General features: G+C 36.6%; 1 protein-coding gene across 1 annotated transcript in view; it reads left to right on the top strand.

Moving 5' to 3' along the window:
• The first annotated feature begins 7,732 nt into the window (after positions 1-7,732).
• LOC132558495 (probable G-protein coupled receptor 139) overlaps positions 7,733-22,230 on the top strand; it is a 51,424-nt gene continuing 36,926 nt past the window's right edge. Inside the window, exon 1 of the mRNA XM_060223060.1 lies at positions 7,733-7,783. The gene's annotated coding sequence lies outside the window, so the exon portion shown is untranslated. The remainder of the gene's footprint in view (positions 7,784-22,230) is intronic.

The raw sequence follows: 22,230 nt of genomic DNA, 5'->3' as shown, positions 1-22,230 counted from the left end.
GCGCCATTGAAACCAAAACTACGGACATCTTAAAAGAATCTGAATTCAAACTCAAAAATGAACAAAATAATTATTTTACTGAGATACTCCTGAAAAAGTACACGAGAGATAAGACCAGGTGTTTCGGAAGAATAAACTTATTTTGCTTCATAGACGACACCCACCATGTCAATCTAAGTAAATCCGTAATTACGTAAGTAGATGAGTATGTAATGTCACTTTCTCGTATGAGAAAAGGTTCGTGGTATACAACAACGGAACATACTTTCCATTTAACTTTAATGTTGTCAAGTATACTTTGTATCACAATACTTGATATTTCTCTTATTTGTTTAGAGCCAATATCTTTCAGTACTCTTAGTATTAAAGAATTTGTCAGTTCATGTGCTGACATTGATCGTGTGCTTGGATTGGTTTGAATCGATGGTTTTTCATTTTGTCGTTCTAGTAATTGGCAATAATAAATGAGCTAACTACGTATTTAACAATGTTCAATTAAGTCAGTTCAGTGTATTATCGCATTATTGTTTTGTTGATGACCAAATGGAGCCAGGAACATGCAGTTTACACTACACTTTCACATAAAAGTAGATGTCAAATTGGTTCATGATGAATATTGAAAGACTTCCATATACTAAGTGGGATGGTACCCGTGCATAATGGTACAGCAAATACGTACTCAAACCTACCTATCTTATTATGCTTTGTTTTTCTCGTTTGTCTTTTACTTCTATTCTCTCAATATCATTTACATAATTGATATAGGAAATACATATTACAGACATAATCATGCTTTGTCACTGTAAAAGTCGCATCATTATCAAGCTTGGCAAGATGTTCTACAGCAAGGTGTTTTACGGTAAGGTGTTCTACGGCAAGGTGTTCTACGGCAAGGTGTTCTATGGCAAGGTGTTCTACGGCAAGGTGTTCTCCGGCAAGGTGTTCTATGGCAAGGTGTCCTTCTGTAAGACCTGAACTTATATCCATCGCAACATTTAAAAATATAAAAGTAGCATGATTACTACCAATAAATGCGTGTTTGATACAAAACGTAACGTGGATGCTATCAACAGTAAGATGGATGCTACCATAAGTAATGTAACTACTAGCAAGTGTAGCATGGCTGGTACCAAAACTTAGAAGATACCGAAAGTAAGAACATCGATATCAAAAGTAAAATGCTTAATATTCCATACAAAATGGCAGTAGGGTTTCAGTTTATACAGGCCCCATCATCAAACTAATACGTGTACTGGATACGTGGCGTATATTGGTTGTCGTTTTGTGGCAATGTCTTCTCCAAAGCTTTCAAATGTCAACCATGTATCGGTTACATGATATGTCTGTAAAGTAATATTGAATATTTCCATTATAAAAGAATGATTGCTTACAGAGATTGATGTCGAGTCAAACATATTATAAAATCAATCGTGTCTTAATGGCAAAGAGGATAATAAAACACGGAGCAAATTTACAAGGCCAGCAGCATATCCAATATATTTCCATAATGTCAGAAAATCATATCCAGATTTTTAAAAATTGTACTGAATAACACCTATTAATAATTCAGAGTTAGATACGGCAGAGCCAAGTGACAAATTAAACTCGTAATTATATAGAAGCTCGTATCTGAACAACTGTGTCAAGCTGTAATTTCTTGTTTTTGTTTTGTTTTTTCTTGAAACCGAATTTACCTATTGTTTGTATAGTTGTGTGGCATCTTGGCGCTAAGTCTGAACGTGTAGGAGAAGCGCATTCTGTGTGATAATGAGTGAAGCAACAATTATTTTTACTCATAGTACCGGCGAATTATGTGTCCTATTTCGAAGCACAGTTTACATGTAAAAGTAAAGATGTGTAAAAAGTGGTTATATGATGGTATGAGTTCACTTGAACTTTTGTATGGCGGAATGTTCGGAAGAAACGTCCACAGAGAAACCTAACTGTGTAGAATACATTAGATATGTCTGGGCCATTAGGCAAATCCTCATATTAAATATTCTTATATCGGTGATACGGCAGAATGTTTCCAATGAGTAATACCCAGAGACCACACACTCTAAGAGAAGAAGTGCACTGATGGGGAATACAGTGTATAACAGTAGTATATCATTTTGGCACGTTTACGTATAAATAGATGTTAGGATTACAGGATATCATTTTTGCAAATAGTGAGTTATCTGTGTTAATAAGTGGTGTAAATTGGCCTGTTAGGTTGTGTATGATAGCACTGATAAGCGTACACAAGAATAGGAATTAACCTCAGTGTCATCATGTCCATCATGTCAACGTCATACCACACAGCTGCCTGTCAATGGTTTGTACTGACCTAGGTTTCCAGCATCTGGATTGATCAGTGCGAAACGGTATGGTAGTTTATCTGCGAGCAAAATGTTTGGGACATATCTTACTCTTCGTCATGATACATTTGGTAACATCATGACCGGATGATGAAGATCGCACATAATACATTTAATACATTCCTGTGACATTTTTCATCAAAAGAAATCAAATCCCATGGTATGGCATTAAGATCTTGTACAAACATGTATAATCCTTACTAACACCAGGAACCGAGGAAAACGGCGATGAATGTCAACCCAACACTACGAAGCATTCTTCTCCACCAATTAGCTACTGATGACGTACCGAGGCCTGAACAACTCCGCGTCCTCGTCCAGAGATTTCATCTGGCTGAAGACAATCATAATAATGCTCTTACAAATAATGAATACACCAGTTGGTGCAGGAGTGACAAGTGGAATCGCAAGAATAGAGACAAGTTAAAGACATATAAAAGAAATATTAATGTTTGGTTAAAATACATACACAAGGAATATTAATGGTTGGATAGAATATTCTATAGAAAGAAACCTGTAATAACGAAATGAATGATAAGCCGATAGAGTTGTATGCGGTAGTAGAGTCTGTAAAGTGTAGGGGAAGTCATAACGTGCGGTTATTACCGAATGAACACGGATGATTGAAGTTAGAACTTTGTGAGAAAATGATTAAAAAATAAGATGCGAGATGTATTGTCACGTTAAATGTTTGATTATTTTTGAAACTCCACATCGATGCAAGACAATTTGATATATGTATTGTATTTCAGATCGTCATCAGGTATAAGTAAATACTGTTCTCTGCTGACGGCTAGAGCGAAGTGATTGATTCCATCTTTTGACGGAGTTCAGTGGACCGGAAGAAATCTATCAATCCGTTCCAGTAATTCTCATACAAATTGCTTCCCCAAGTAATCAGCAATTATGGCCGATTGTCCCTACTGATTGTATCCGGGTCATTCAGGGTCATCAATGCCGCCAACGATTAATAAGGAAGAATAACACACCTGCTAGGATATAAGTCAAACCATTACTCAAGCATGATAGGATATTGATCAGCGAAATATAGAAATTTATATATAACAACGTCTGTTGACTGAATATCATTGCTATGTATTGCCAGCCATTGGATGGTCGTATTAGCATCTAAATAATATTCTAGTTAATTCCACGGCATTCTTTATTTGCATATCTAGTCCGCGTGAGTAATGACGTCAACAAACCCAAATGATTCCGACAGCGTCAGAAAAAATAACGTGTCCAACAGGGCAACGGAATTTCGCTGTCGCAAATATCGGTTATACTGTCTTCCCTACACGTTGACAGTAAAACCGAATTCACAACGTCATGATCGCATTATATCACTAGCTGCAATTTTAAAACATTAAAACATCGCAGATTTATCTCCTAAACAGAATGAAATGCATTCAGTTATATCCTCAATATACACAACCTTCACGGAAAAACCCTATTCAGACTATATTGTCAGCCTTTGAATATCTATACAACTGTATTCTACTGTGATATGAAGTTACGAAAAGCACCTGTATACATATGTAAACACGCCTACTACACCTGTACGTTTAAATATGCAGAAAGATTAGTCGGGGTTTTTTTTCACCGTGGCCTTCTGAACTTTGTATAACATCAGTTTGTATTTTCAGTGGGACCCACTTCTATGAAATCAGTATTGATATCCCACTACGTGTTTCTTAATATATACCACTCAGCTGAAGTGTGTGTTAATATTATCTTTGTATAATTACCGATTTTTTTCAAAGAAATGTTCTTAACCCAGTAGATTTGCAATATGACGCTTATATATGGGACTTTAAGGTAGCTGAAATAAAATGTTTACCTGTAAACCGATTTAAGATTACTTTATGTTTTTACAATACGTACCTTACAGATTGCCGAGATGAATACAATATATTGATTGATCTGTGATAAAATATATCAAAATGAGTTTGCCCATTATCTTTAAAACATGAACTATTTTTGCAGATTTTATCATGGATCGATTTACGTTTATTTATGAGAGAATGATGTCGTTCGAACAATTCAATAAAGTATGACACGTGGTAGCTCAGGGCATAACATGACAGATATCATTTGCTATAGAGAGTAGGCATACTTAGTGTTTAGCCACTCGTACACAGATTTATTAGCCCATTTTTAGACATATTTCTGAACATTGGGCTTACCATATCAGATTGGACAAAGCCTCGAAGCATCACTTTCTACTAGTCTACGTTGCCGATATATGTAGATAACCTCCCCCAAAATTACAACGTGGGAGTTTCCTATAAATTGGTCAGTTTTTAAATGTCCGGAATCTGGTGGAAAAACAGAGCGATGAATTATGCCCTCTTTGCTCACAACTGTCGGCGTTACTCGAGGTCATAAATACCTATAACAGAATATTAACATTGTTATATACCAGAGGTCCCAATGGAACTATTCGGTGGCGATAGTTGACACTTGAGGTGCGTTCATACGCCATTACAAAAGTCGTACCAATTTGAGTCAGGGTCTCGAAGGAGTTTAAATTGATAGTAAAAAGAGAATGTAATCAGGAGTAAATCAAACGTTTACCATGTGTGACTTTTATTTACAACTACAGATATGGCTGTTGTTTGTTTGATCTCCAATTTCGAGTCGCAGGGGGACTGAAAAAAGGGATTGTTGCAGTGAGTCGACAACCTAGTTTAAATAAAAAGGTAAACAACATGAAAAGAATTAGAATAAGATAATTAAGTACAGTATAAGGGTTCGTGATATTTTTTGTAAACGTGCAAACGATGTACACTGAAGGATGCATTATGAAGCAAGGGTAATCTAATTGTCACCTATAAGAATAAACACTTTTGTGAGCTTAGCTTCTATGAAGTAGCAGCATTTTGTCACAAAATCACCATCAGAGACGACATAAAACCATGCTGAGGTCAGGATCATGACAACTCCATTAACATCCAACCTACCTTTAATGATTTCAGTTCATCAAACGGCCACGGTCTCTACATTGATGGAACACCTAACACTGACAAACTCTAATGGCGCTAAGAACTATTGAAGCCTGGAATTCAACACTTAATTGAAAGGAGCCATGCATTAGTGTGTATTTAGGCACAATCTTAATAAGCAATGTGAGCCCAGCTAGTCATCATAAAAACATATTTTCTTTCATCGAATACCTGTTTCAGAAGTAAAATAGATTATCAAAACATCGGCTTGCATGGTCTCTCTAATGAATGTTCTGTAATATATTCCACAAGACGAAATCGTTTGGATACTTACAGTTCCATCAGATAACGATATCATAATTAGATAGTATGAGTGTTTTCTGCAGCCTCTCCCTGGGAACAGAGCTTTATTGTGTGTGCCACATAGATTAGTTATTAATATCAGTATGAAATTCCGTTTAACATTAAATTACATCATAACAGGTTATCGATGCATCTTGGCCGATGATGATGTTTCTTACAAACGTATATTTCTCTGTTCACTTATATATCAGCGGTATTAATGAGTTATTAAAGATGTCTTATACACAAATGTAATATTGATTGTTACTTACAACGAACAGGTTATCCAAATTATCATATTTCTTCATAAAATATGGGTAGAGCTTCATTGAAAGTGTACCCAATCGAATTCGTTTGATATGAAGTAGAGGGTTTGTTGTTGAATTATAACGCTGTAGTTAGGTAGTTTTCTTTTGTTTGAACAGATTTGACTGCTGTCAAATCATCTTGCCTTGTGGCCATGCATGAATTTTAAGTTGAACGGTTGGCATATACAACACTGACAATCAACGACTGGACACCGATCTTAACCTACAGCGAAACCATCGACTGGACACCGATTTTAACTTACAGTGAAACCACCGACTGGACACCCATCTTAACCTACAGCGAAACCACCGACTGGACACCCATCTTAACCTACAGCGAAACCACCGACTGGACACCGATCTGAAACCACCGACTGGACACCCATCTTAACTTACAGCGAAACCACCGACTGGACACCCGTCTTAACCTACAGCGAAACCATCGGCTGGACACCGATCTTAACCTACAGCGAAACCACCGACTGGACACCGATCTTAACTTACAATGAAACCACCAACTGGACACCGATCTTAACCTACAGCGAAACCACCGACTGGACACCCATCTTAACCTACAGCGAAACCACGGACTGGACATCGATCTGAAACCACCGACTGGACACCGATCTTAACCTACAGCAAAACCAATGGAAATGTTTTCCACTAGGGTGTAAAATAAGAGTGATGATTTTTCTGATTTGCAAATATATGATGTAATATTTATGATGCAGTCGATTTGATGATCTTGCGTGTATTCTTTATCGTCACATAACGAGTTGCATTGAATCTGGCTTTGACTTACCAGACATGGTTTCGAAAGATGTATGGTGATGAAGGCAATGGTGATTTTTAGGGTCTTCATCAATTGGTATTGGAAGGTGTTGTTCACTTGTGTGTCTTCTCTGAAATCTTCGATAATACAATTTCAAATACGTCGAAGAATGTCCCACCGAAACCGGAGGTCATTTGGCGTGTTAGGAGGCTTCGGTTTTGTTTGCGCAGCAGAACTGATTGAGGTATATCTAAAGCCTTTGTAACAAACGTCTTGAATAAGTGCGGAGTTTAGCCGATGTCAGGAAGAACACGGAAGAAAGTTACTGGGACGTGAAAAACTAATAGTGGTTAAGATTTGTTAAGCTGATGTCAGGACCTCATCATGTGAAGCTGAAATTTGTTAAATTGATGTCGGGAACTGTATTATGAGCTGCCAGCTGAGATATCTAAAGCTGATGTCGAGAACTTTATCATGAGTGGCTGGGATTTGTTTAGCTGGTGTCAAGATATTACCCAGAACGTCTGAGATTTGCTAAGCTGATGTCAGGAACCTCACCAGCATCATGAGCTCGTATATCGATAATATGACAGGATACAGAGGTTCTGGCCGTTATTGACATATAATTTGATTTTTTGTAACCCCAGCGTAACTTGATCCCAAGCTTCCGTAAACTGACTGACATTAAACAGATATTATCAGGATTTTTCTCGTCGACACTTTTCTGAAATCCCTCTGATGTTCCTGTATTTTATTTGTCCTACATTTACCACGATTCTAACCGTATGTAAAATATGACATAAAATACCAAAGCATTTCTCATACTCTTACCGAATGACATTACAAAAACGCAGCGTTACTCAGTGGTAATCTCCTGAACGTTATTGCCTGCTTTTTCAGTATAAGCTTTGACTTGATATAAGTGTGATTCCGTTCTATTTTACAGATTCCTTTGACTCCGTGGTATATATGCTTTACCTACTATCGGTTTGATTGGATGCACCAATCGTACATGCTCAAGTTATACTGAGTTGCCAACATTTCGTTCCTATTGAGGTAAGCTTTTTACGTGTTTTTCCTTTTCCTTTTTATCAGATCAATTTAAATGTCAGCTATAAGTAAAAACATCAAGTATATACCAACATGTTAACATAATCCAAACTCAACTCATCACTACTATATGTCATTTTGCAATGCTTTATATATCATTATTATAATCATGCCATTTCTTAAAAAAGAAAAGCATACGTCACATTTGACATCTAATATCAAGAAATTAAATATATATTAAATATATACTTAACTTTGAATACACGTGAATACACCTGAATACACTCGACCTGAATCGCCTGAATACATCTGACCCCAATACACCTGAATACACCTGAATACATCTGACCTGAATACAACTGACCTGCATACACCTGACCTAAATACACCTGACCTGAATACACCTGAATACACCTGACCTGAATACACCTGAATATACCTGACTTGAATACACCTGAATATACCTGACTTGAATACACCTGAATATACCTGACTTGAATACACCTGAATACACTTGAATACACCTGAATACACCTGAATACACCTGACCTGAATACACCTGAATACATCTGACCTGAATACACCTGAATATACCTGACTTGAATACACCTGAATACACCTGAATACATCTGACCTGAATACACCTGAATACATCTGACCTGAATACACCTGAATATACCTGACTTGAATACACCTGAATATACCTGACTTGAATACACCTGAATACACCTGAATACATCTGACCTGAATACACCTGAATACATCTGACCTGAATACACCTGAATATACCTGACTTGAATACACCTGAATATACCTGACTTGAATACACCTGAATACACCTGAATACATCTGACCTGAATACACCTGAATACATCTGACCTGAATACACATGAATATACCTGACTTGAATACACCTGAATATATATGACTTGAATATGCCTTGCCTGAATACACCTGAATACAACTGACCTGAATACACCTGACCTAAATACATCTGACCTGAATACACCTGAATATATCTGACCTGAATACACCTGACCTGAATACATCTGACCTGAATCCACCTGACCTGAATACATCTGACCTGAATCCACCTGAATACATGGATAAAAAATCAACAAATTGAATAAATTTATATTTGCTATAGCTCTACTACTTCCGGAATTACTTTCTTTCGTGTTTTATTTTTAGTTTTTATTAGTTTCAATTTTAATACAAAAAAAAAAGTCAACTTCTTCGGCATATCATTAAAATAACACTGTTCCGTGCAATTCTGAACATGACAGGAAGGTTTTGAAAATAAAGGCGATTGTATCATAATTCTGTAATGCAGATGAGATTGCTGCAATCTGTTTATCCATAGCGGTTATCAATCAGAAAGTTGTATTATCAGATTACACATCTAGATACCATATAATATTTCTTTACATCACAAATACTCGACACGACTCTGTACTAATCCTACGTGTTTTAAATTTAGAAATGTAAGCTAGAGTTTGTTAAACCAATCACCATTAACTATTCGCTTTATCTGCCAACCGGAAGGTCGTTATCTTTAATGAAACTATGCGGTGTTATAGGTAATAATTCCAGAATTTTTTATAGCACTTCCACTTTATGTAAGTCCATAGATTCAGGTGAAACGCGCTGGTGGCCTTTATAAAATGTGTGAGACAATTTGTTCTGGCGTTTCGCTTATTCGTTTTTCCAGTCCGAATATTATCATTCAGTGTTCAGGGCAGATATAATATATTTGGTGTCGGCGCGTGTCACTTACTTTTAAGCTCATGTGATTAACACATTTTCTGGTGAATAACATTTTATTTAAGTTTCAAGAATCCCGCCAATCAATATTGAAACACCTGTTTAACATGCAACGTGACCTACTAGCGTTTTATAAGCCTATACAGATATACTAAACCAGTTAATTATTGTAATCAGTTGTAAGACATGTTTAATTAGTTGAGAAAACGAGACAAACACTCTATTTGCTGCTTCAGTGAAATGCTGTCAAGCTCACTGACCAATACTCACAGTGATTCCGACCGTACACTACCAGGCGAAGTCTAAATGCGATTGATGTACAAGCCACGAACAACGGCGTGTGTTCGGGAGAGTGTTTGGGAAGAGTCATTATGTTGTCAGGTTAGAGGGTATTTATGCTACGACGTATAATTGCAGCCCTCTGGTACGATCATTTTACAGTAAAGGAGGCTGTGTACATTCCTGATAGATGGGTCTACAATGCCAAGCACGTGTAACTCTGGTGGTTAGGCAATAGCAAGGTCTTCTTGGAACGTGGAGTAATGTGTTCCACAACAGTTGTGTAACATTTCTCAGGGAATTGATGCATACGACATGTGCTCCAAAAGAATGGTCCCAACATCCAGTTTCCACTGTCAATCCAGTAGATCAGACCTATACCTCTCTATTGACGAAATACGAGAGAAATACCAAACTGTTATTGGAATGCAGTGACATATCAAGGTTCCTACAGACTCGAATTGTAACCGATTTTTCACCAAAATATCTTCCAACCGCCGCAATAACTTGCTTTCTAATGAGAGGTGTTAGGTTAAACAGTGACAGAAGTATTTGAAAACAGCGGATCTGTATCATTATTCAAGGTTTTGTATCCTTTGGCCCCTGTCCGTGATAGAGTAATGCGCATATCCCACTAATTATGTGGCGATTTGTTATCCCCGGTATGCACGTCCTAGAATATGACATATGTTTTGCTGAAAAGATCACTCGGTCGTGACGACGTTTTGAATGCCTATTACCACTGTGGATTTCGTCTGTATCAATAACAGATATATATATATAACTGTTACTTCTGTAAGGTTTCTACTGACATCAGCTTGTTTGCTTGGTGTTGCTAAATTCCTGTCAAAACCTCCTCTCCCTCACGGACACATATATCTTAGTTCTGTTATGGAAGGGCTCCGGAGAGTCTATGTGTGTGTGAAAGTTTGCCCTACTTAACCTTAAACTAATATCGGTCCCCGCTTCGAAACCAAAATTGATATTAATTTGATTGATGCAGCAAAAACAATTGACATTCATATCAACCATGCAATCAAATAAAGAACGTGACACAAAAAGCAACATTTCAAAATATTGTCGCGATAGAGCAGTTTACCGCTTTTTAAAGACACCTGGCCCCACTTGTATAAAACATCTCAACTTGAGATTTCCTCAAGTCGAGATTTTCCTCAGCTAATATCTCCTTGAAAATATCTCGTATGAAAATTCCTCAAGGAATTTCAGGACATCCTAGGCGATGCCTTCCTCCTGTTCCTTGAGAAAATTTTATACAAGCCGTTTTTGAGGAGATATCAGCTGAGGAAAATCTCGACTTGAGGAAATCTCAAGTTGAGATGTTTTATACAAGTGGGGCCTGAGCAACATTGATCAAATCGACACAAAAGCAGTACAATACACTATAACATCGAGATAAAGCTGTACAATACACTATAACATCGAGATAAAACAGTACAATACACTATAACATCGAGATAAAGTTGTACAATACACTATAACATCGAGATAAAGCTGTACAATACACTATAACATCGAGATAAAGTTGTACAATACACTATAACATCGAGATAAAGCTGTACAATACACTATAACATCGAGATAAAGCAGTACAATACACTATAACATCGAGATAAAACAGTACAATACACTAAAACATCGAGATAAAGCTGTACAATACACTATAACATCGAGATAAAGCTGTACAATACACTATAACATCGAGATAAAGCAGTACAATACACTATAACATCGAGATAAAACAGTACAATACACTATAACATCGAGATAAAGCTGTACAATACACTATAACATCGAGATAAAACAGTACAATACACTATAACATCGAGATAAAGCTGTACAATACACTATAACATCGAGATAAAACAGTACAATACACTATAACATCGAGATAAAACAGTACAATACACTATAACATCGAGATAAAACAGTACAATACACTATAACATCGAGATAAAACAGTACAATACACTATAACATCGAGATAAAACAGTACAATACACTATAACATCGAGATAAAACAGTACAATACACTATAACATCGAGATAAAACAGTACAATACACTATAAAATCGAGATAAAGCTGTACAATACACTATAACATCGAGATAAAACAGTACAATACACTATAACATCGAGATAAAACAGTACAATACACTATAACATCGAGATAAAACAGTACAATACACTATAACATCGAGATAAAACAGTACAATACACTATAACATCGAGATAAAACAGTACAATACACTATAACATCGAGATAAAGCTGTACAATACACTATAACATCGAGATAAAACAGTACAATACAAAATCATATCGAGATAAAACAGTACAATACAAAGTGAAACTGAGATTGAAGTACAATACAACAAAACATCGTGAACTACATTACTAAATACCATCCATATGAAGCAAATATGATACACAAATAAAACCGACTTTGAAATAGTATAGACTAGAAAAGTTACCTCAGTTGTGATACTACGGAATACATTTATCACACGACCTAGAGTATGACAGAGTATGAATGCTTCTTACATTGTGTGTCAACCACTCTAGATTAAAATAAAAAAAACTAATTATCAAATAACGCTCATGCAGCAACAAACTACGATTTTAAGTAAAGAAATATTAATTTCTTCCAATCGATATGAAGTGATTTTATCGCAGACTGAGGATGTTGTACTTGGTCAGTCGGTACACTCCTGTCTAGTATTGTATAAGGTATTACCTTGAGTGTGAAAAGCCAACTGAGAAAAGACAGCATCTAGGAAAGGGCCTATAGCACTATCCTACAAATGATTAAAATTTACCTTGAAACATAACTGTAAGGATGATCAATTCACATTGTATAATAACTCAAGTGTTGGAAATATAAAAATCATCGGCATTTTGTATGGTTGAGTTTACCTATAATAGCGTTGTTTCAACCTTCAATTTTCTGGCTGCCGTATACAATAGTAATTGAAGCCTTTTTGAAATAATACAATATGGAGGAGAATATTGAGAGAGCTAACAATAACTTAGGTCTTGGGAATGAATCATGAATCATAGAGGGACGACAAAAAGCTGTATGATGCAGAATAGTTCAGTTCTGTTCTACTTTATCCATTTCCAAATCTGCATTCAAATTTGTTATTCAGTTGAATGCCCTTTGTACAATCTTCTAGAGTGTATGTTATAAAGATTGGTGGTACACTTTTAGTCTCAGGGGTTTGTCATTATCTGCATATATCGATTTAATTCATATATAAATATTTAACAGTCTTTTGAAATAATCAGATATAGAGAAATTACGACAGTAATTGAATACAAAATTCTCTGAGGTTAGTGCACTTTTCAACTCAGAATTCAGACAATAGCTTTTGGTTAATGTTGGTATTTTCTTAGTCGCCTACCAGGTTTAAACACCTATGCCCATTGGCATCACAGACGAATCCTAAAAGGACGAAACAACTGACAGCTGTATGATGATGTACAATTTCTAATTGGGCTGTATTGTATTCTGCATCTGTATTGAAATGTGCTCTCCATTTCTATGTAGTTTGTTTATTAATACAGACACAGATGTCACGTGATAAAACAGTGGTTTCTTAGATCTGCTGACTGATTTGTACTGGATCTAGATGATGCTTACTGACATCGACAGTGTAAACTGATCAGATACCCGATATTATATATAGTACCAACAAAGTGATATATCTATCTCATTGCGTCCATACCAGCCGTATGTTCTATCCATACCGGCCGTATGTTCTATCCATACCGACCGTATGTTCTGTCCATACCGCCCGTATGTTCTATCCATACCGACCAGATGTTCTATCCATACCGGCCGTATGTTCTATCCATACCGACCGTATGTTCTGTCCATACCGACCGTATGTTCTGTCCATACCGACCGTATGTTCTATCCATACCGGCCGTATGTTCTATCCATACCGCCCGTATGTTCTATCCATACCAGCCGTATGTTCTATCCATACCGACCGTATGTTCTGTCCATACCGACCGTATGCTCTATCCATACCGACCGTATGTTCTATCCATACCGCCCGTATGTTCTGTCCATACCGATCGTATGTTCTGTCCATGCCGGCCGTATGTTCTATCCATACCGACCGTATGTTCTATCCATACCGACCGTATGTTCTATCCATACCGACCGTATGTTCTATCCATACCGGCCGTATGTTCTATCCATACCGCCCGTATGTTCTGTCCATACCGCCCGTATGTTCTATCCATACCGACCGTATGTTCTGTCCATACCGACCGTATGTTCTATCCATACCGATCGTATGTTCTATCCATACCGACCATACCGACTGTATGTTCTGTCCATACCGACCGTATGTTCTATCCATACCGACCGTATGTTCTGTCCATACCGACCGTATGTTCTATCCATACCGGCCGTATGTTCTATCCATACCGACCGTATGTTCTGTCCATACCGACCGTATGTTCTATCCATACCGACCGTATGTTCTATCCATACCGACCGTATGTTCTGTCCATACCGACCGTATGTTTATCCATACCGACCGTATGTTCTATCCATACCGACCGTATGTTCTATCCATATGTACTTTCTTCATCTTGTTTTTATTTTTTATTTCATTTCTTTTTTAATGCGAAGCATCTGTACATATTTTATACGCATCCAGACTATATAATAGTCTAAGACATCTGTCAGGAAAACAGTTTAACAGCTTTGATATATATATATATATAATTCAACATTATCTTGACATTATCTAGAATATAACAATAAATCCTCTATCTAATTGTCACGTTCTGTTTGCCGTTATACAGTGGCTTACCGATAGTGTACAATAACGTTGTGTCATCACTTCAGCTGACTTGTTAATTCCTTTATTTAATACGCTTGCTGTCATCCTTCATCTTTGCTTGACATCTACAGATTAACAATCAACCTTACAGTACTTATGATATAAGAATGCATATAGACATGTACGTACATGTAACGTGAAGCTAGTCTTTAGAGATATTTTTCTATCGTTACGCCTGGTTCCGTTGTATTGGTCTCTGTCATGTAATGATGTGCTGGGAAGATATTGCAGACTTAATGTAATGTCGAAGACTTTAAAGGCTGGGAAACGTCAAGTCATTGCTAAAGGCAGATATGTACAACTGATACCGAGAACGAGGCAGTGCTGGTCACATCCAATTAATTGGTTTGCCGAGTTCGATCATGTGAGTAGTGTGTTGATTTTTGTTGTCCTCGAGGACTTTCACGTACTGACAGTATATGCATTAAAGTCACATTATAGACAGGGAAGCTCCCCAAACTCATCAACTGTCAACTAAATTAAGACATGTAAAAGAAAATACCTCATGTTAATGACATCACAGTGAATCAAACGGAACACCGCTGGTAAAGCTAAAACCGTCAATATTAAAGTGGTACTTTTTGTGTTGAAGGGTAATTTTCACTTGGTGTTGTGCATTTCTCTGTGATATTAGGGATTTAACTCACAGACTCATGATTAGCGTTTGTGAAGTGCCAATGGCACTGTGTACACCAAAAACGACAGAAATAACTCGGAATATTTTCTCGCGAATAATATAATCATAATTTCAAGTTTAAAAAGCTTGTATTGGTAAAAACTTTAAATTGAGCTTTGGTTTGACTTCAATGGTCAGCGCACGGGTTGTTTTTGTTTGTTAATTGCTTCTATTAACCTTGTTGAAGTTTATAGGCAATATTACATGCACTGTGTCAGTCAATAATTGCTTTCCAGAGAGAATATTAGAGTTTACACTATCTTTGAATATTGTCACCGCGTCACAGTTCTTCCTTGACACGGTGTATCACCAATTGAGCACGCTTAATACAAAAGAAATCGCCGTCAGGAGCCTTGTCCATTTGAGACTGAGGACACATTATGTCGTACATTGTTTGTAACACGGTAGAATATTTCTGAAGCATTTCCGCTTAATTTGGTCAGTTCTATGTATCGTAAATGAGTAACTTCGATGTGAGTAGTGGACATACTCAGGATTGAACTTGTAAGCTTGATTAGCATCGTACTTTCTATCTAAATCTTGATTACCTATCATCATTAGTATATATACATATTCAAACTATCAAGGACCGCGTATGACGCATTTCTACAATTGCTTACGGCCTCTGTGTCAACGTTATTTTTAATAATTAAGGCAAACATTATTGGTGACGGTAAGCCAGATGGGTACCTACAAAGCTCCAAAACGTCAGTCATTAGATCCATTCAGATGCCTTTAATGTACATCTATCCCATGATACGAAAATAATTAACATCGTCTTTCGGCATCGAACCTCATTAACATAGTGGAATAACTATACTTGATTGGAGGACTTATCTGTAGGGTAGGTACAGCAGTTTCTCTGATTATATCTATGATATCACCTTGGTGATATTGTTTTATCTGTAGGTAATTCTGCTTTAACATAAGATTTGAATTTTTTTGTTCTAAAATCTTACCGGGGCGAGACTTCAGTAAAACAAACAAAATCAAACTGTAAACACCTGATTATTATTTGATGTCTGTTGACGAAGTCTTAGGAAAATGCTCAATATTGTATTATCGAATTTTTTGACTGAAGGATTCACCATTTATACAAGAAGTATATATCTATTTGAATAACATTTCTCTCTTATTTGACGTCACATCGATACTTTTCTAAGATTGTTTTTATAGATTACTTCAGCTTTAAAAGCAGATTGTTCCATTACCAGACAACGTTATAACGCAGCCGACTAGAAAACTACTGACAACTTTTATAATGATCATGTCTGTTATAAATCATGTGGTTGCTGTCAATAGCCACGTTATAATGTAAATCATGCATGGTCATTTTCCAACATGTATGCCATCTTTAGTGCAGGCATATCGGTCCCGTGATTGGATACAGCTCAACTCGTCACACTTAAATCTAGATATACGATCGATGTTTCCGATGACGTAAGTAGTTGAAATCCTTGAGAGATTTTAGCCAATCAAGGAACGAGATCACTCGAGGTGGACTTTTCCCCTATTGACCAATTCCACTTATCGGTCAATGAAAATTAAAGGAGTCCTTATTTATACCATAGATCTATAACGACGCGTCTATCCAATGTCTCCAGACAACTTGTCGAGGTGGAGAAGGCGTGGATCGGGTTGTAGACGTTTAGTTGGAGTAAGTAGTGAACTTATTCAGCAGCACTAATTGTCTTAATATACGTCCATCTCGTTCACTAGTATACATACATTTATGAGAGAGGTTACGGAAAATCGTTGTTATAATATACATGAGTATACCTCTTTGATTTACACGAACCAAACAATTTACTGTTATTGGTAAATGGTTTTTGAAAGAAAAACTATATAACGTTTGCCCGATGCTATCTCTATCATCGAACAAAACATAATTAGCACTATTCTGTAAACGCACAGACTTTGGTACGTATAATATATCACGTTTAAGATGATTAGCGCAATCATGAATTCACCCATCCACAATAATGCCTGTAAGAAAAGAACAAAAACTGCATTCTCAAAATCACGATTTCAGTGTAATTCTGTCAACGCGTAAATGGCTAAATAATATTTGCGCTAATATAATAAGTTTTAAATCAAATAATCGTGGTGTTTTTCGTTGATATCTCGGGAAATGTTGCCTGTTTTAGGTTAACCTAGATCCTTCGTTGATATTTCGGGAAATGTTAACTGTTTTTAGGTTAACCTCGATCCTTCGTTGATATCTCGGGAAATGTTAACTGTTTTTAGGTTAACCTCGATCCTTCGTTGATATCTCGGGAAATGTTACCTGTTTTTAGGTTAACCTCGATCCTTCGTTGATATCTCGGGAAATGTTAACTGTTTTAGGTTAACCTCGATCCTTCGTTGATATCTCGGGAAATGTTAACTGTTTTTAGGTTAACCTCGATCCTTCGTTGATATCTCGGGAAATGTTAACTGTTTTTAGGTTAACCTCGATCCTTCGTTGATATCTCGGGAAATGTTGCCTGTTTTTAGGTTAACCTCGATCCTTCGTTGATATCTCGGGAAATTTTACCTGTTTTAGGTTAACCTCGATCCTTCGTTGATATCTCGGGAAATGTTAACTGTTTTAGGTTAACCTCGATCCTTCGTTGATATTTAGGGGAAAGGTTTCCTATTTTTAGGTTAACCTTGATCCTGCGTTGATATCTCGGGAAATGTTACCTGTTTTTAGGTTAACCTCGATCCTTCGTTGACATCTCGGGAAATGTTAACTGTTTTTAGGTTAACCTCGATCCTTCGTTGATATTTAGGGGAAATGTTACCTGTTTTTAGGTTAACCTCGATCCTTCGTTGATACCTCGGGAAATGTTGCCTGTTTTACGTTAATCTCGGTACTTCGTTGATATCTCGGGAAATTTTACCTGTTTTTAGGTTAACCTCGATCCTTCGTTGATATCTCGGGAAATGTTAACTGTTTTTAGGTTAACCTCGATCCTTCATTGATATCTCGGGAAATTTTACCTGTTTTTAGGTTAACCTCGATCCTTCGTTGATATCTCGGGAAATGTTACCTATTTTTAAGTTAAACTCGATCCTTCGTTGATATTTCGGGAAATGTTACCTGTTTTTAGGTTAACCTCGATCCTTCGTTGATATCTCGGGAAATGTTACCCGTTTTAGGTTAATCTCGATCCTTTGTTGAAATTTAGGGGAAATGTTAACTGTTTTTAGGTTAACCTCGATCCTTCGTTGATGTCTCGGGAAATTTTACCTGTTTTATGTTAACCTCGGTACTTCGTTGATATTTAGGGGAAATGTTGCCTATTTTTAGGTTAACCTCGATCCTTCATTGATATTTAGGGGAAATGTTACCTATTTTTAGGTTAACCTCGATCCTTCGTTGATATCTCGGGAAATGTTACCTGTTTTTAGGTTAACCTCGATCCTTCGTTGATATGTCGGAAAATGTTACCTATTTTTAGGTTAACCTCGATCCTTCGTTGATATTTCGGGAAATGTTACCTGTTTTTAGGTTAACCTCGATCCTTCGTTGATATCTCGGGAAATGTTACCTATTTTTAGGTTAACCTCGATCCTTCGTTGATATCTCGGGAAATGTTACCTATTTTTAGGTTAACCTCGATCCTTCGTTGATATCTCGGTAAATGTTACCTGTTTTAGGTTAACCTCGGTACTTCGTTGATATCTCGGTAAATGTTACCTGTTTTAGGTTAACCTCGGTACTTCGTTGATATCTCGGGAAATGTTACCTGTTTTTAGGTTAACCTCGATCCTTCGTTGATATCTCGGGAAATGTTACCTGTTTTTAGGTTAACCTCGATCCTTCGTTGATATCTCGGTAAATGTTACCTGTTTTTAGGTTAACCTCGGTACTTCGTTGATATCTCGGGAAATGTTACCTGTTTTTAGGTTAACCTCGATCCTTCGTTGATATCTCGGTAAATGTTACCTGTTTTTAGGTTAACCTCGATCCTTCGTTGATATCTCGGGAAATGTTACCTATTTTTAGGTTAACCTCGATCCTTCGTTGATATCTCGGGAAATGTTAACTGTTTTTAGGTTAACCTCGATCCTTCGTTGATATCTCGGGAAATGTTACCTGTTTTAGGTTAACCTCGATCCTTCGTTGATATCTCGGGAAATGTTACCTGTTTTTAGGTTAACCTCGGTACTTCGTTGATATCTCGGGAAATGTTGCCTGTTTTTAGGTTAACCTCGATCCTTCGTTGATATCTCGGTAAATGTTACCTGTTTTAGGTTAACCTCGGTACTTTGTTGATATCTCGGGAAATGTTACCTGTTTTTAGGTTAACCTCGATCCTTCGTTGATATCTCGGTAAATGTTACCTGTTTTTAGGTTAACCTCGATCCTTCGTTGATATCTCGGGAAATGTTACCTGTTTTTAGGTTAACCTCGATCCTTCGTTGATATCTCGGGAAATGTTACCTGTTTTTAGGTTAACCTCGATCCTTCGTTGATATCTCGGGAAATGTTAACTGTTTTTAGGTTAACCTCGATCCTTCGTTGATATCTCGGGAAATGTTGCCTGTTTTTAGGTTAACCTCGATCTTTTGTTGATGTCTCGGGAAATTTTACCTGTTTTATGTTAACCTCGGTACTTCGTTGACATCTCGGGAAATGTTACCTGTTTTTAGGTTAACCTCGATCCTTCGTTGATATTTAGGGAAATGTTAACTGTTTTTAGGTTAACCTCGATCCTTCGTTGATATCTCGGGAAATGTTAACTGTTTTTAGGTTAACCTCGATCCTTCGTTGATATCTCGGGAAATGTTACCTGTTTTTAGGTTAACCTCGATCCTTCGTTGATATCTCGGGAAATATTAACTGTTTTAGGTTAACCTCGATCATTCGTTGATATCTCGGGAAATGTTGCCTGTTTTTAGGTTAACCTCGATCCTTCGTTGATATTTAGGGAGAATGCTAATTGTTTTAGGTTAACCTCGATCCTTCGTTGATATTTAGGGAGAATGTTAATTGTTTTAGGTTAACCTCGATCCTTTGTTGATATTTAGGGAGAATGTTAATTGTTTTAGGTTAACCTCGATCCTTCGTTGATATTTAGGGAGAATGTTAACTGTTTTAGGTTAACCTCGATCATTCGTTGATATCTCGGGAAATGTTGCCTGTTTTTAGGTTAACCTCGATCCTTCGTTGATATTTAGGGAGAATGTTAATTGTTTTAGGTTAAACTCGATCCTTTGTTGATATTTAGGGAGAATGTTAATTGTTTTAGGTTAATCTCGATCCTTCGTTGAAATTTAGGTTAATTTCGATCCATTTTCCTTTAATTTAGAAGATCGCATCATTAAGCTATCAGCTAAATGGAGTTTAATGTTGTTATCAACACATTAACCACTGTGTTGTCATAAAACTGAAATGGACAAGTGTTATTCACACATCAGTAAACGTTGTTCAGGCTAGTTATTGCATAATTCAGTATTTTATCGAATGGCTTGGTTCTTTTAAAAAATTCAAGACCGGGTTAAAACAAAATTGTACGAGTTTGTTTAAAACGAAGGAGCATTTTGAGTGTCTGATCGTATTAGAAGATTCCGTGCGGATAGAAATTAAAATTTTTAACGAAATTCAAGGTGAAAGCTTTCTGATTGAATGGCTAATGAGTAATCTAGTGATTCAGCGACGTAAACCACAACACAATGGAAAGGAGATTGTAATCTTCTAAACTTTCCTTAATCAAATCCTGTATTTAGTTTGTAAACGAAACATTAGTAAATTTACATCAATGATATAGGTGTTAGGGAGACGATATATATATATACACCACAGAGACCAGGCAGGAGTCTGTACTGAGATTTGTTTAAACCACTCTGAGATATAGCTTTACTACAAAATAACCTTTTTGATGTTTCCATGATTAAAATGAAACAGAGTAGAGATGTAAACGTTTGAAGTCAAACACGTTAAGTCTAGCGTTCATTATGCAGATAGTCTCGCTCGTCTGTTTTGTGCACTTACGACACCTTAAACAATAGGAAGTTAAACCATACCGAATTTAACGTAAAGATTCCATTTTCATAATGCAAGTATTTTAATAAAACGACAACTGCTCTTTATTTAGGAATCACGTGACAAAGCAAGGTAATCCAAATGTGTCAAAATGACTCTTTGTCTTATTCATATCTAATATCGATACATACATAATGTTTCTATCTCATTGCTGACATCTAAGTGTTGATGTTAGACGTACGAGGATCAGAAACGTATCTCTGTAGTACAAGACATTTCCACAGTGTGGAGAAGAACTTTCAGATTTTATTGTATAAATGGGGAGAAGACTGAAATTGGGCAATTATTGTAAATATCAGTGAACATCATTTTATCGTATTTGTGTCTATAGAATGAAGTTCATTCAACTTTTCAATTGCAACAGATCGTGTAAAAGAAACACGGCGGTGTTAAAAATAATTATCCCTCGTTTTAGTAGGTGGGTTGTACGCCTGGAAATTCGATATTAACACAAATCTTGTAGATATTGCTTTGAAGAGGCGAGGGAACATCTCGAGATTTGTAATCTTGTTGGAAATTTCCTCATTACATCATGATGAAAAGATTTATTAAAAATTGTGAACACATATGTCACATGTCGATCACGTTAATACTTCATGGAAATCAAGTTAAAAGCGTTCTGAAATCAGACTAAACGAGGATCAAGTGATTCTGTGAGTCACATAATAATGTAGATGGAGGGAGTAATATAGTACTTAAATGTTTGGGAGAAAAGAACAAGGGAACATTACGGATAGAACAGTTATTTGTTATCAGTGAAACTCTTGTACGATATTAAATAAATCAGTTTCCGGTAATGAGTAAAATGTATAGGTTAAAATA

This window comes from Ylistrum balloti, unplaced genomic scaffold (assembly GCF_031769215.1).
Source record: "Ylistrum balloti isolate Yb309-2 unplaced genomic scaffold, AGI_CSIRO_Ybal_v1 Utg370792, whole genome shotgun sequence".
NCBI lineage: Eukaryota > Metazoa > Mollusca > Bivalvia > Pectinida > Pectinidae > Ylistrum > Ylistrum balloti.
Note: the sequence above shows the minus strand (reverse complement) of the source record. Positions and strands in the feature narration are given on the sequence as shown.